The sequence below is a fragment of the Marmota monax genome, unplaced genomic scaffold, assembly GCF_021218885.2.
Source record: "Marmota monax isolate L192 unplaced genomic scaffold, Marmota_monax_Labrador192_F-V1.1 WCK01_AAM20220418_F8-fsc00337, whole genome shotgun sequence".
NCBI lineage: Eukaryota > Metazoa > Chordata > Mammalia > Rodentia > Sciuridae > Marmota > Marmota monax.
This window is the reverse complement of record NW_026691996.1, coordinates 238,548-251,816: the sequence shown is the minus strand read 5'-3', so window position 1 is coordinate 251,816 and position 13,269 is coordinate 238,548. Positions and strand designations below refer to the sequence as shown.

Here is a 13,269-nt window from a genome sequence, read left to right as displayed (position 1 = left end):
AAGATAACATCACCAGTAACACAAAAAAATAGCTACCCAGCTTCTCCTGATGGTGTGTACTGACAAAGGCAAATGTGATTTGGTATCTCACCAAAAAAAAATGCATAAATTGAATCTAATTGTGAGGAAGCACTGGATAAACACAGACAGAGGCACATTCTTCAAAATAGATGCTTAAACAACACTGACATCAAGAAAGAAAAAGAAAGAGCAAACTAAGTTTTATAAAGACACATGAGAACTAAATGCAATGAAATATCTCACTGGATCCTGCCCCCCTTTCCCCAAATCATAAAGAATATTACTGGAAAACTTGTGAAAATTTGACCAGAGACTGGGTTACATAGGAATATTTTATCTATGTTAAATTTCCTGATTTTGATCATAGTACCATGAAAACATCTTTGTTCCCAGGAAACATACTGTTTGCTTATGGGGTATAGGTGGAAGAGGTTTATAACTTCCTCTTAAGTAATTCAGGGGGAAACCATGTTTAAAGATATAAAATTGAGGAAGCAAATCACACAAAATTTTCACCATCGGTGATTTTGACTACATGGGAGTTCTTTGTATTATTCTTGCAAATATTTTGGGAAGTTTGCGATTTCATCAAAATAAAAAATTACCCACCTCCCAAAAAAGATGTGTATGGAATTGAATTGATGGAAGCGTCAGGAGAGAGAAAGGGTTGCAGTGTGAGATGGCTAGGGATTCTGAGATGGGCTTTTAACCCTGGAGAATTGTTTTAAAGACTCTGGCCTGGCCTCTGGATTCTTCTCTATCCTTCCCTCCCTTCTTCCCTCCTAGCTCCTGGTGACCATCCATCTCTCCAGTCTTCCTGGTTTTGCTTTGTCTTGAATGTCACTGTACAACAAAACTGGAACCTGAATGAAGGGAGGGATTGTCAACTGTGAGTGTCGCTGCAGGGTGACTTCTCTATGAAAGAGTCTATCAAAGAACGTTGTTTTAAAGACACCTTTCTGGGGAATGCTCCTATTCAACATTGGCTTGCTCATAATCCCATAAACAATTTAGTCTGTCAAAGAACTACCCCAGCCCCAGTTGGAAATACCCAATTCTCAGAAAATCAACATTTTGGTTCTCATATGTTAGGACATGCCAAGTGTGTTGAAAGCAGTGGAAAAGAGTAAGACCCACAATCTAAGAAGCCAAGAAGAGGGATGTGCTTGAATACACTGTGGTCCAGCCATGTCTTGAACCACATGCCTTCCTAAAAGGCATTTCTAAAGTTATCCATTTTCATGGGTAAATGTTCATGATAGTGTGTTGAGTGACATCAAGTGCAGAGAAACCGATACACAGGAATCAGCCTTGTGTATGTTTGTGATCCACATTAATTACAGCATGTAGGAAATCCGGTAAGAATTTTCCTTTGATCTGTACATGACACGCTAATTTCTAAGAATGGAGGATAACAATAGCTGTTTTTCAGTGACTTCCAAGTACCTAATATGTGGCCAATACTCTATTAATTCATTATTAAAACAAAGAGTAAATTAAAAAGCCCAAATGTTTACAATGGTTATTTCTACCTGGTAAAATTGTGAGCTTATTTTTCTTTGTGTGTATGATTTTCTTTTTCTTTGTTTTCTTTTCTCCCTGTGTTCTGCAATGAGCAGCTAGAAGCTTTCTTTAAAACAAAAATAATAATAATGAGAAAGACCACCTCACGTTTCTGGCTTCAGAAGCATCATCAAGCTTCTGAACAGGGAGCAAGTGTCCTGTGTCAATATGATAGTCAGATCTGAGGCTCCATCAGAACTTCTGAAAGTTCTCATTTCAGTTTATCATTTACTTCCCTGTCTGTTTAAAGGACAGACCATGGAAAGTTTTCACACTTGGGACAATCTCTTCCAGAAAGATCCCATGCAAGTTTCCTCAGAATTGGTCCAAGCATTTTTTTTAACCCATAAAAATTTGATCATGCCACATTAAGGAAATATATTCTACAATCATCAGACTAACCAGGTTTTGAACTTGGACTTCCTAACTCCTTTTCCATAGATAGGGCTAAAAGCTATATTTTCTTCTAATATAGGAACATTCATAATGCATGCCAGTTCTCACTTTACTCTGACTTTGTTTTTCAGAGGAAATATTTATATATTTTTCTGATTACCAAATGAAAGTAGAGTGTAATGAAAATATGCAAAAGCCATCTGGGCCTATCAAACCAATCCTAGATATCATTATCATTCCTTTTAAGCTTGTGTAGGTTTGAATTACAGAAAAAAATGATGAGAAAATCCTCGGCAATGTTTAGCTATGATCCTTATAAACATATAAGAGATCATGGAGATTTCATCTTTAGCATTAACAGAAAAGAACTTCATTGGAAAGCAAACTGTTTCAGTGTTCTCTCACCTTACCAGAAAGTCACACTTAAATTTATTTCTGAAAACATCAGTCTTTGATGACCTCACGGAGCCAGACTACTAGCTAAGTAGAAGTTCTATCTATGAATAGTCATTTGAAGTCCAATGAGGTACCAGAGCCACTTTTTGGACACTTTTTCTGTTCATATGTTGCCACAGAGCATGTACTAGTAGGATCTGTCCCTTTCTCTTGAGATCTAAAGGTCCAGCTTTTGCCACAATTCGCAGACAGTGCGCCTGTGCCTCTTGAAGGGCAGGCTTTGGGTGGCCTCTTTTATTGATTTGCTTGACCCCAGAAATACACAGTAAATAGCATCTGTTCAACTTGAAAGGCAAAATTAAACTCCTGATATTATCTAACCCAATCTAAACCCTTCATTGATTTAGAACAAATAAAGAAAAAAGAAGTAACAACAAAAGAAAAAAAAAAATAAAAACAATAGGTAGTAATGGCAAGGACATTGTGAATGAAATGATCCACTTTAGAAAATAGGCCTGGTCATCAAATTAAAAGCCTTTTGCACAGCAAAGGAAAAAATAATGTGAAGAAAGAGCCTATTGAATGGGAGAAAATCTTTGCCAGCTACTTCCTCCAACAGGTAATTAATACTCAGAATATATAAAGAACTCAAAAAACTTAACACCAAAAATAATAATAATACTCTAATCATAGGAAAGCAAACTGTTTCAGTCCTCTCTAACATGACCAGAAAGTCACAATGAGCTAAATAGACATTTTCTCAAAAGAAGAAATATAAATCACAAACAAATATGTGAAAAAAATTCCAACATCCTTAGCAGTCAGGAAAATGCAAATCAAAACTACACTGAGATTTTATCTCACTCTAGTTAGAATGACAATCATCAAAAATGTAAATAGCAATAAATTCTGGCAAGAATGTAGGGAAAAGGACTACATTCATACATTGTTGGCGGGACTGCGAGTTAGTACGACTATTTTGGAAAGCAGTATGGAAATTCCTCAAAAGACTAGGACTGGAACCACAATATGACTCAGCTATCTCACTTCTTAATAATTTATCCAAAAGAAAAAAAAAATCAGCATACTGCAGTGACACAGGCCTACCAATGTTCATAGCAGCACAATTCACAACAGCCAAGTGCCCATCAACAAATGAATGGATAAAGAAAATGTGGTCTACACAGACAATGGAGTCTTACTCAGCCAGAAAGAGTGAACTTGTGCCGTTGGCTGGTAAGTGGATAGAACTGAAGAACATCATGAAGAATGAAATACAAATCAAGGGTCAAATGTTTTCTCTTATATGCAGAAGCTAGAAAATGAGAGGGGAGAACAAAGGGGACTCATGAAAATAGAAGGGAGACCAATAGAGGAATGGGATCAAGAAGGAGAAGGGAGACGAGAACATAGGAAAGTATTGGGGAACAAGATCTACTAAATTATGAAGTGTCCGAATATAAACAGATCACAATTACATTGATAATGCGTTAATTAAAATAATAATAGTCATATTAATAGTAGTAGAACAGAGATCACTAGAGTAGAACAAGTGGACCAGTGGGAGGAAGAAGAGGAGGAAAAGGGAGAATACTGGGAAAGGAGATTGACCAAATGGTGTTATGTGCATGTATGAATATGGCATAATGAATCCCACTACTAGCTAACCTCCCAATAAAAAAGAAAAGAAAAAATAGAACTTGTATCCTCCATCCAATTTAAAAATTGTCATGCATCAAGCTATCATCAGCCTCTTGATATGTTCCATAAGAGGGGAAGATCATCAGGGTCTAATCAAGAAGTGCTACCTGTCAGAGGGTAGGGGTCCTTGAGCTGCCATGCCTGACCTCTCAGCCCGCTGCTGTGACATTGTGGGAATTACAGGGTTTGCAATAGGACAAATGTCCTTCTAATTAATAGTAATAAATCTAGACCTATGTACCTTTACATAGGTCTTCTTATCAGTATTTCACATTATATTATATATTTTTTTTTACTTGGATATTGCTCAGGGGCTTCTCCAAAATGGAACCCATGAAAGACAGGACTTGTGACTCAGGCACCACCTTTTATTAATATATACTGAATTAATTAATTATGAAGTTCTTGGGGTTGGGATTTTTGTTGTATTTGCTTTCAGTAAACCTCTAAGGATTAAATGAAAATTTAAGTGGTTTTTAAACTCAGTAGAATTCAAAAAGAGAGACAAAGACTGCACCATGCTGCAACTCAAAATTAGACCACAGGACTGACCACATTTACTGTCCTCATGTCATATCCTCTACTCTTTGGAGATAGCATGGGTTAATGAAAGCATATTCCTTCTTAGTGGGTTGGGGTTGTGGCTCAGTGGTAGAGCACTCGCCCAGCACATGTGAGGCCCTGGGTTCAATCCTCAGGGCCGTATAAAAATGAATGAGTGGAACAAAAGTATTGTGTCAAACTACAACTAAAAAATAAGTATTTTTAAAAATCTTTTTAGTAATTAAATCATTTAAGAAAACAAACAAAAGCAAGTTTACCTCTTAACTTAGTCTCTTAATCTCCCTAGGACACCACCAACAGCAACTTGGCTCTTCCTATTGCCCTCAGATCCTGATCCATTTCTTGCCCTTTAGACTACTCTTCTCAAATGTACTTATTACAGTCTTTCCTTGATGTCTCCATTCATCCAGTATGGATCTCTGTGCTCCTTGCAGGTGCCAAAGTCCAGTGCCTGTCACAGGTAGTATAACAGGAGTTCACTGGATGCTTTGCCTATGTCCCCTGTGGCTTTGAAACTTACACTATTTTTCTTTTTCCCAATCTTCTTTTCCCTTTCTCCTTCCTGATCTTCTTTTCCCTGATCTTCTCCTTCCTGATCTCTCCTCCCTAATCTCATTTCTCTGAATCACCCCTTATAAAAACCCCTGTTCCTGTTGATGGAGAGAATCACAGCCTTTGGGACAGGAGTCCCATATGTTTTTCCTTTGCTTGCAAAGCAATAAACCATCTTTTTTTCCTTTTTTCTCAAAACCGTGTCCTCATTATTAGATTGGCATGGGGACAAGGACAGAGCTTTCAGCAACAGTAGGATCAAGTCCTTGATGGGACCTTATAGCTACAGAGAAACTGAGGATCTACTGAAAACCAGGTATCTCTTGACAGCTCCTGGCTTATCAATGCCTCCACACAGAGTTGCCTCAAAGATAATGTGTTAATCTCAAAGTTTAATGTGCTGCGTGGCTTGGGGAGAAGTTTCCGGAGGACACCCTCTCAAACTAAACAAAACAAACAAGATGTATCTAAGGCAATGGTTACATGATTTTCCAAGACCTTGATCTCAAGATTCTGTTTTGCTGCATAATGTTTTATTTTCTTTTCTGTGTCCCTGGGTAGGTACAACACCCCAACAGGTCAAGGCAGCCACAGTAAACTGGAATGTTTCTCTGGCAGACAGAAAAATGATAGGTCATAATTAATATGCACACTGAATAGCTTTCAAAAGCAATTCTGCTACAAACGGTGCACACATCACACTGCTTTCAAACTTTATGTAATTACACCATGCAGATACTGAGATCTAAATTTTACCCCATCTCTGATTGAAATGAAATCAGGATGTTGGCCTCTTGCTGGCTGTAAAAAGGTCAAAGTGATAAAGTAGCTTTTCTCAGCATTTGGGATTTAAATCCCAATTTCTCCTTCTAGGAATGTGACTGCAATCTCACCTGGGAACTTCAGGCAGTGCTGTTTTACATTTATAGTTTATTTTGCTCAGTAATTATTCACAAAGTGTTTTATAGGGTCTATTTGGTCTCCCCAGTTTGATCATAAACTCCTGGGGTAGTTAGCAACCTTTTAAAAATTAAAAGAACCCACGGAAAGAGAGAAATGCTTAGTGCAGTGCTGTTTACAGAAGTGCACCCAAGGTCACGGGTGCTAGTTTTCTGCTCTCTCATTCAGCTCTGAATCTGGAGAATTACTCTTTTCAAATTGACCCCCGGGAGTACTAATTTGAGGTGGAGGATATTAACTTTTTAAAGTAAGGAAAGCTTATAAAAGTTGAGTATCTCTTAACCAAAAGGTTGGGGGCCAAAAGTTTTTTTTCAGATTTGGGATATTTGCATAAACAGGATGAGATATTTTGGGAATGGGATTCAATTCTAAGCACAACATTCTTTGTTTCACAGACCCCCTTTTATACATAGCCTGGACGTTGATTTGTATAATATTTTTAGTGCAACCGTCAGGTGTGGAAGTGTCTTCTTATGGCACCATGTCTACATTCAAAAAAAAGCTTCAGATTTGGGAGCATTTCAGATTTCAGATTAGGCATGACTATTTTGTATTTTATAATCAGGCGAAGGGTTGTTTAAATACAATTGTTCTCAAATGTGATCTGCAACAAGCGTAATTAAGAAAGAAAGAAAACTAGTCAAAAATGCAAATGCTCATCCAGGCATGGTGGCACATACCTATAATCCCAGGGAGGCTGAGGCAGGAGGATCTTGAGTTTAAAGCCAGCTCCTGGCTTATCAGTGCCTACACACAGAGTTGCCTCTTAGTGAGGCAACTTAGTTGCAATTTAGTGAGGCCCTAAGCAATTCAGTGAAAACCTGTCTCTAAATAAAATATTTTAAAAGGGCTGGGGATGTGGCTTAGTGGTTAAGCTGGGTTCACACCCCTGTACAAAAAAAAAAAAAAAAAAAAAAATCTCTCCCAAACTTACTGAATCAGAAATGCTGGGGATGAAGCCCAGCTATATGGGATCAACATTTCTCCAGGTAATTGCAATGCAGGTTAATGTTTATGAATAGGTTGGAGGTGACCCAGGAAATCTATTCTGTTTTTACTTTAGAAACTGAAAGCAAAACAAAATATATGTGGAAGACTAAAAATAGTAAAGGTACCCTGTAATCAAGGTTTACAATTTGCTTACTAGAAACACTGATTTTAAACTGTGAGGTGTGCATGAAACGTGAGCACATTCCCCTGTATACTCACAGAAAAGAAATCAAAAGAAATGTCGCCCAAAAATCAATAAACTATTTCTGATGCATTTTACAAAGTGTCTTATATAATTTGGACTCATGGAGTCTCCTAACTTCCCTGAAACGAAGACTAAGTATGATTATCTTCCTAATACATAGGTAGAAATATGAACTTCAGAGATGAACTGGGGGACCTCACATGGACACCAAAATCTGCCCGCCTTCAGTATTCCCTTCCCATCCCCAAAGAATATTTCCTTCTTTTATTAAGAGAAATTAATTCCCCTGTCCTCTCACTCTGCTTTGCATAGATTTGGGTCATTGATACTTTCCAAGAGCCCCTTGCTAATGTGCTTGTTGTCTGCAGACCTTTTCCTTCACTTGCAAATTAACAGCTTGTCTCATATTAGACAGATGGACGGATGCACCTGGCTAGATGGAGCTGTAGGTGGATAAACAGATTAAAGAGCTCAGTGGCTGGAGTGCTCGCCGCTGGCCAGACATAATTAAGAAAGGCGGAGTTTGTAAGTTCCACTGGAGCATCAGTGAGGAAAGTCCCAGTCGACTGATGTCCTAAAGCTGCTTCATTTTCTAAATTTTGAGACACATTTGCTGCCATACTGGAGGAATGTTGACACTCTGCTGCTGAGAGAACACAAGTTCAGCTCTTTCCCTATGATGATGCTTCAAATCAATGCTTCTCAGAGTGTTATTTGTTGGTCATCTGTCTCAGAATCATCTGGATGTTTATGAAAAATGCAGATTTCTGAACCACTTTCAGGACCCACTAATTTGGGTTACTCTTGTTTGTTTGTGATGGTAATGGGGACCAGGAATATGCATCATTTAATAACCTGCCTTTAAAATGGAACTACTGGGTAAGTATCCTTAGGTATATAGAATTTCTAAGATCATCCAAAAAGACTGCAGAAATCCACACACATTCTGTGAACAATAACTCTGGTTATGTCTTTCAATCAATCAAATCCCCCAAACCCCCAAACTCTAGATAGAGCAAAGAGTCTGTGACTGAAGCCAGGAAGGCTCTGTCCCAGAAGCCTCCTGAAACACTTGCTGGAAATGCAAATTTTCAGCCTCAGCTCAGGGCTACCCAAACTCCATGGCCTGGGTACTTAGGGATGATTCTGCAAGCTGGAAGTTCAGGAACACTGCTGCAGACCCAGGTTGCACACACTTTTATGCAAAGTGAGTCATCTGCCAAAATGTAAATTATTTTGAGAAGTTTAAGAATTAAGTGATATTGTCCCAAAGGACATTGATGTTACTAATTCATAGACTACACTTCAAGTATCCAAACTCTAGGTTAATCTTTGACCTAATATAATGAATGTCATGGGCTGAAGTGGCTGGTTACTAAACATACTGTAGGCATAGTTGTGTAGATGCTGAGATCCCTCCACTGGCTTTGAGTTTTAAGTACGAAGGATACATTCATGCAGATTGGCCCATACTCCATCTTCCAAAACCCTGACAAGTGAGATTATATAGTTTTATGGGCCTGGGAAAGGAAACTAAAAGTGGCTGAGCTGGGAGCAAAGTCTGCCTTTTGCCCAATGTACAAATATGTCAGTTACCAGCTATTAGGCTCTGTTCCAAACTGACAGTAAGGGACACTGTGCTATGTGGACATGTCTGCTCCCAGCTCTGCCAACTAGGGGCATGTCACATCACATCACATTACCAGGTTCTGTTTTCCTCACTTATTGAGTGATGGTCTTTGCCCGCCCTGAACAGCCTGGTCCTATGACCCTTCGGTCCTTTCTATTATTACACTTGCTCCATTGCTCCCAGTGCCTGAAGGTTGCCACATTACCACCCTTTGCACTTAGGAGTTCAGTGAAAGCAAGGGATTCTGCTCCCTGGAGTTTGCTTCTGTTGCTGATTCGGGCATCACAAGCCTTGGTGACACGTGTAGGAATTCAGAAGCTACATGCTTCCTGGGCTTGTACTTTTCACCTTTACCTTGATAGGTTTTAAATTATTCATCCTCGATGTTCCATCGCACTAAAATTGCTAATTTGAAATATGGTCACATACAGGATTAGTTTGCCCGGCTGTCAAGGGTTTACTAAGTAGCTCGTGTCCACAGAGATGAGGAATGTATAAATTAGAGAGTGAGGATTTGCTTATAAGAGGGACCTACCAGAATAATTTGTGCAATAAAGACTTTGAATAGCTAGTAGGTTTATAGAATTTCTCTAGTGTAATTAGGAGAGGCATTGTTGTGTAATGAAGAAAATTAATTAGAACTAAACGTTTAGGGAATGTGTGGTTAGGTAACCAAAGGCATATTTGCAGCCTAATTGTTTTTTTGGCAGCTGGAGGCGTTTTATACCCTTTCAGGATGTTTAGTTAATGGATATTTTAACATGCCCTACTGTTTGCTTTTCTTTAAATTTAAACTACTTCAATATAGAAAAACAGCTCATCAAAGGTTTAAACCAAGTATATGTTCCGTTGGGGAAAAAATGCTTCTGCTATCAGGTTTATTTGATCATACTGTTTGTCAAATGTTAATTATTTTTAGAAGTCCAAATTGAGGCTAATTGGCCTGCCCTCCTGCACCATGTAATTACTGAGTTCTACTGTATGCGTCTGAGACGAAAGTACCAAGACGTTTCCTAATATTGTACCATTATTACTCCCAACCTGCAGTCAATTCTCAAGTAGTCTGCCTCTCCAGTCCTCTCCAGAACAAAGCAGATTTGGGAAGTACAGTAAACTTTAAAAGTAAGAAGAATTATTTATCCAGCCTGCTGATTGCTTTTATAATATTCATATTCTGAAGTCGAGCATGCATAAGTTTAAATCCTCACTCTATGTGATCTTGGAAAAGTTATTCAAACTACCTAAGACTTGGTTTCACAATCGGTAATTGAGGGATAATAACCCTAAGATTAAAAATTTGTGGTAAAAATTAGACAAGATAAGTATACCTTATTAGAGTTTTTTAGCCGGGTGCAGTCCTATAGGCCTCTAATCCCAGCAACTTGGGATGCTGAGGCAGGAGGATTGCAAGTTCCCAGCCAGCCTTGGCAAATTAAAAAGACCCTGTCTCAAAATAAAAATTAAAAAAATAAAAATAAAAAGGGCTGGGGACCTAGTCCAGTGGTAGATTACCCTTGGGTTCAATCCTCAGTACCAATAAATAAATAACGATATTTTGAGTTTCAGACTAGAAAAACAGCATTTAAAAAATCACTTAAAATGATAACAGAACAGGGAAATAGGCTGTTTTAATTTACAATAATTTTAGAATTAAAAATTTTTCAAAAATATACAGTTTCTACATACTCTTCATCCAGATTCCCCATATACAAACAACTTGATAACTGCCATAATATTATTAAAATCTATGAAATTAACATTGGTGAAATACTTTTTTCATAATTGTCTTTTTCTGTGTGGTGCTAGGGATCAAACCCAGGGCAAGTGCTCAATGCACTGAGATATACTCCCAACTTGATAAAATACTCTTAAAGACATGATTTCAATTTTGGCAATTGTCCGAATAATGTCTTTTTCTGGTTCAGCATACCACATTGAATTTAGGTTTCCTTTCTCCTAAGACTCCTCTAGCCTGAGAAATTTCCCCTTTTTCTTAACCTTGAAAAGTCTGAAAAATATTGAACAGTTGCTTTATTGAAAAATCTCAATTTGAGTTTGTCTGATATTTTCTCATGATATGAACTTGGACATGCATTTTGGGGTAAGAATACCACAAAAGTGATATGTCCTTCCCAGTGCATCGTAGCAAGACACAGGTCTCATTCCTGGTTGTGTTAAGTTTGATCACTTGATTGAGATGCTTTCCTCGCTGTGTGCTTACTATTTTTTCCTTTTTAAATAATAAGTAATTTGTGGAGTGATGTGTTAAGGTAAGGCAAATATACTATCTCTCATGCTTTCACCTGCTAATTTTAGCGTCCATCTATGGATATTGCCTGCAACAATGTTCACAGTGGTATTTAGCACAAACAAATGGTAGATTTCTAATTCTACCATGCAGCTTACGTTGTTTATTAATTGGAATTCTACCATAGGGAAGAGCTGTCCCATTTCCCTGGTTTGTTCACTCACTTGTTTATTTTTATCAGTATGGACTCAGATATTTATTTGATGAGCTATAATCCATCACTATTATTATTTATATTTTGGTAAAAGTGCCCCATATTTGGCCATTGGAAGATTTTTTTTAAGTTAGTTTCTGTGTCCTTTTGACATGTCCTTTATTTCTGAGCACCTCCTCATTTTCCTTCATCTATGTTCATCACATGTTTCCAGCCCTGGGATGAGCCATTTCTCCAAGGACACTGACGTCATCAAAAAGTTCAAGGCAGTAAAGCTGGTTTCATGAACCGCAAATTAAGGATTCAGCTGAGGTCATTAAGGGTTCAAAGCTTCCTTGCAAACACTGAACCCTGCCTTTCTCAGATTCATTTTTAGACATGAGGTGGTGGCTAAGATGGTACGTACACGTTGTGGCTAAGCTGGTCACTAATGCTTTCTTTGTAGCTAGTGTTCCCAAGAAAAAAAGAAAAAATTCCTTTCCAGAGAGTCATGGCAAAAGTTCCCCAGAGAGGTCAAATGAGGCCAGAGGCCTACCCCTGATCCAAAAACTGGGTACCAGAAAAACAGGTATGCTGCTCAGGAGATATGACTATCCCTTGACAGGGAGGAGAAGTTCAGCCCATGAGTACCACACAGAATTGTTTTCCTCAAGAGGAGTGGGATTCTGGCTAGGCGCTCTGGCACATGCCTGTAATCCCAGCAGCTCAGGAGGCTGAGAGGGGAGGATTGCAAGTTCAAAGCTAGCCTCAGCCATGGCGAGGTGCTAAGCAACTCAGCAAGACCCTGTCTCTAAATAAAATGCAAAACAGGGCTGGGGATATGGCTCAGTGGTTGAGTATCCTTGAGTTCAATCCCTGGTAGCCACCTCCACGCCCCCCGGAAAAAAAAGAGGAGTAAGATTCCACATGATATGGGTGGACCTCCAGCTCTTTTTAAAATGAAAAGATGAGTATGATGTTATAATGTGCACATGTTACCTCCTCTTTATAATTAAAGGTGACTGCAAGTGGCTCAGGGCTACTATTTTAGTTAATACACATGGAGGGCCGTGGATGTGTATGTGGTGCACGTATGAGAATAACATTCAGATACACAGTTTTCAAAGATTGAAAGGCAGTGTGGCAAGACAGAAATGAAAGAGCTTGACATAAATCCAGACCTCAGTTCCAGCTATGCAACTTGCTGCAACACTATGGTGAGTTACTTAGTTTCCCAAGTTTATTTCATCTGTAAAGAATAAAATTTACTGTACATGTGAGGATTCTATGACATAATGCACGTAAATCATTTGACACAACAGTAAGAGCACTAAAAAAAAATAGAATTAAACATAGGTGTGAAAATAGCATGGATTTCATCTTTCTTCAACACTAATACAGACATCTCTGAATTTCTAAAACAACATTATAAGCATTAGCTCTTACTGTGCTAAAGATAAAAAGAAAACAGTTAAAATTTGCTGAGCTTGTTATTTCTTTTTTATGTTGTCTTAAGCAAATAAACAATAACAACAGCAAAAACAAGACTATCTGGGCAAGTGAAGAGTCAACAGAGTGAAAAGATAGTCTAGATAATGGGAAAAAAAATATTTGCAAAGCATAAAGACATAAAGGGTTAATTTCCAAAGCACATAAAGAACTCCTACAACTCAGCAGCAAAAACAAAAACAAAACAAATTACCTAACTTAAAAATGGGCTAAGAAGTTGAGTAAAAATTTCTCCAAAGAAGACCTACAAATCACCAACTGGTATATAAAAAGATGTTTACTATTATTAAACATCAGGAAAATCCAAGTCAAAACCACAGTGAATTATTTCCTCACACCTA

At 38.1% G+C, this 13,269-nt stretch overlaps 1 non-coding gene across 1 annotated transcript; it reads right to left on the bottom strand.

The window, feature by feature from the left end:
• Positions 1-5,736: 5,736 nt before the first annotated feature.
• On the bottom strand, positions 5,737-5,872 carry LOC124097083 (small nucleolar RNA SNORA77). Its single transcript, XR_006853107.1, has one exon. It is a non-coding gene; the product is annotated as a small nucleolar RNA SNORA77 (small nucleolar RNA).
• Positions 5,873-13,269: the final 7,397 nt, after the last annotated feature.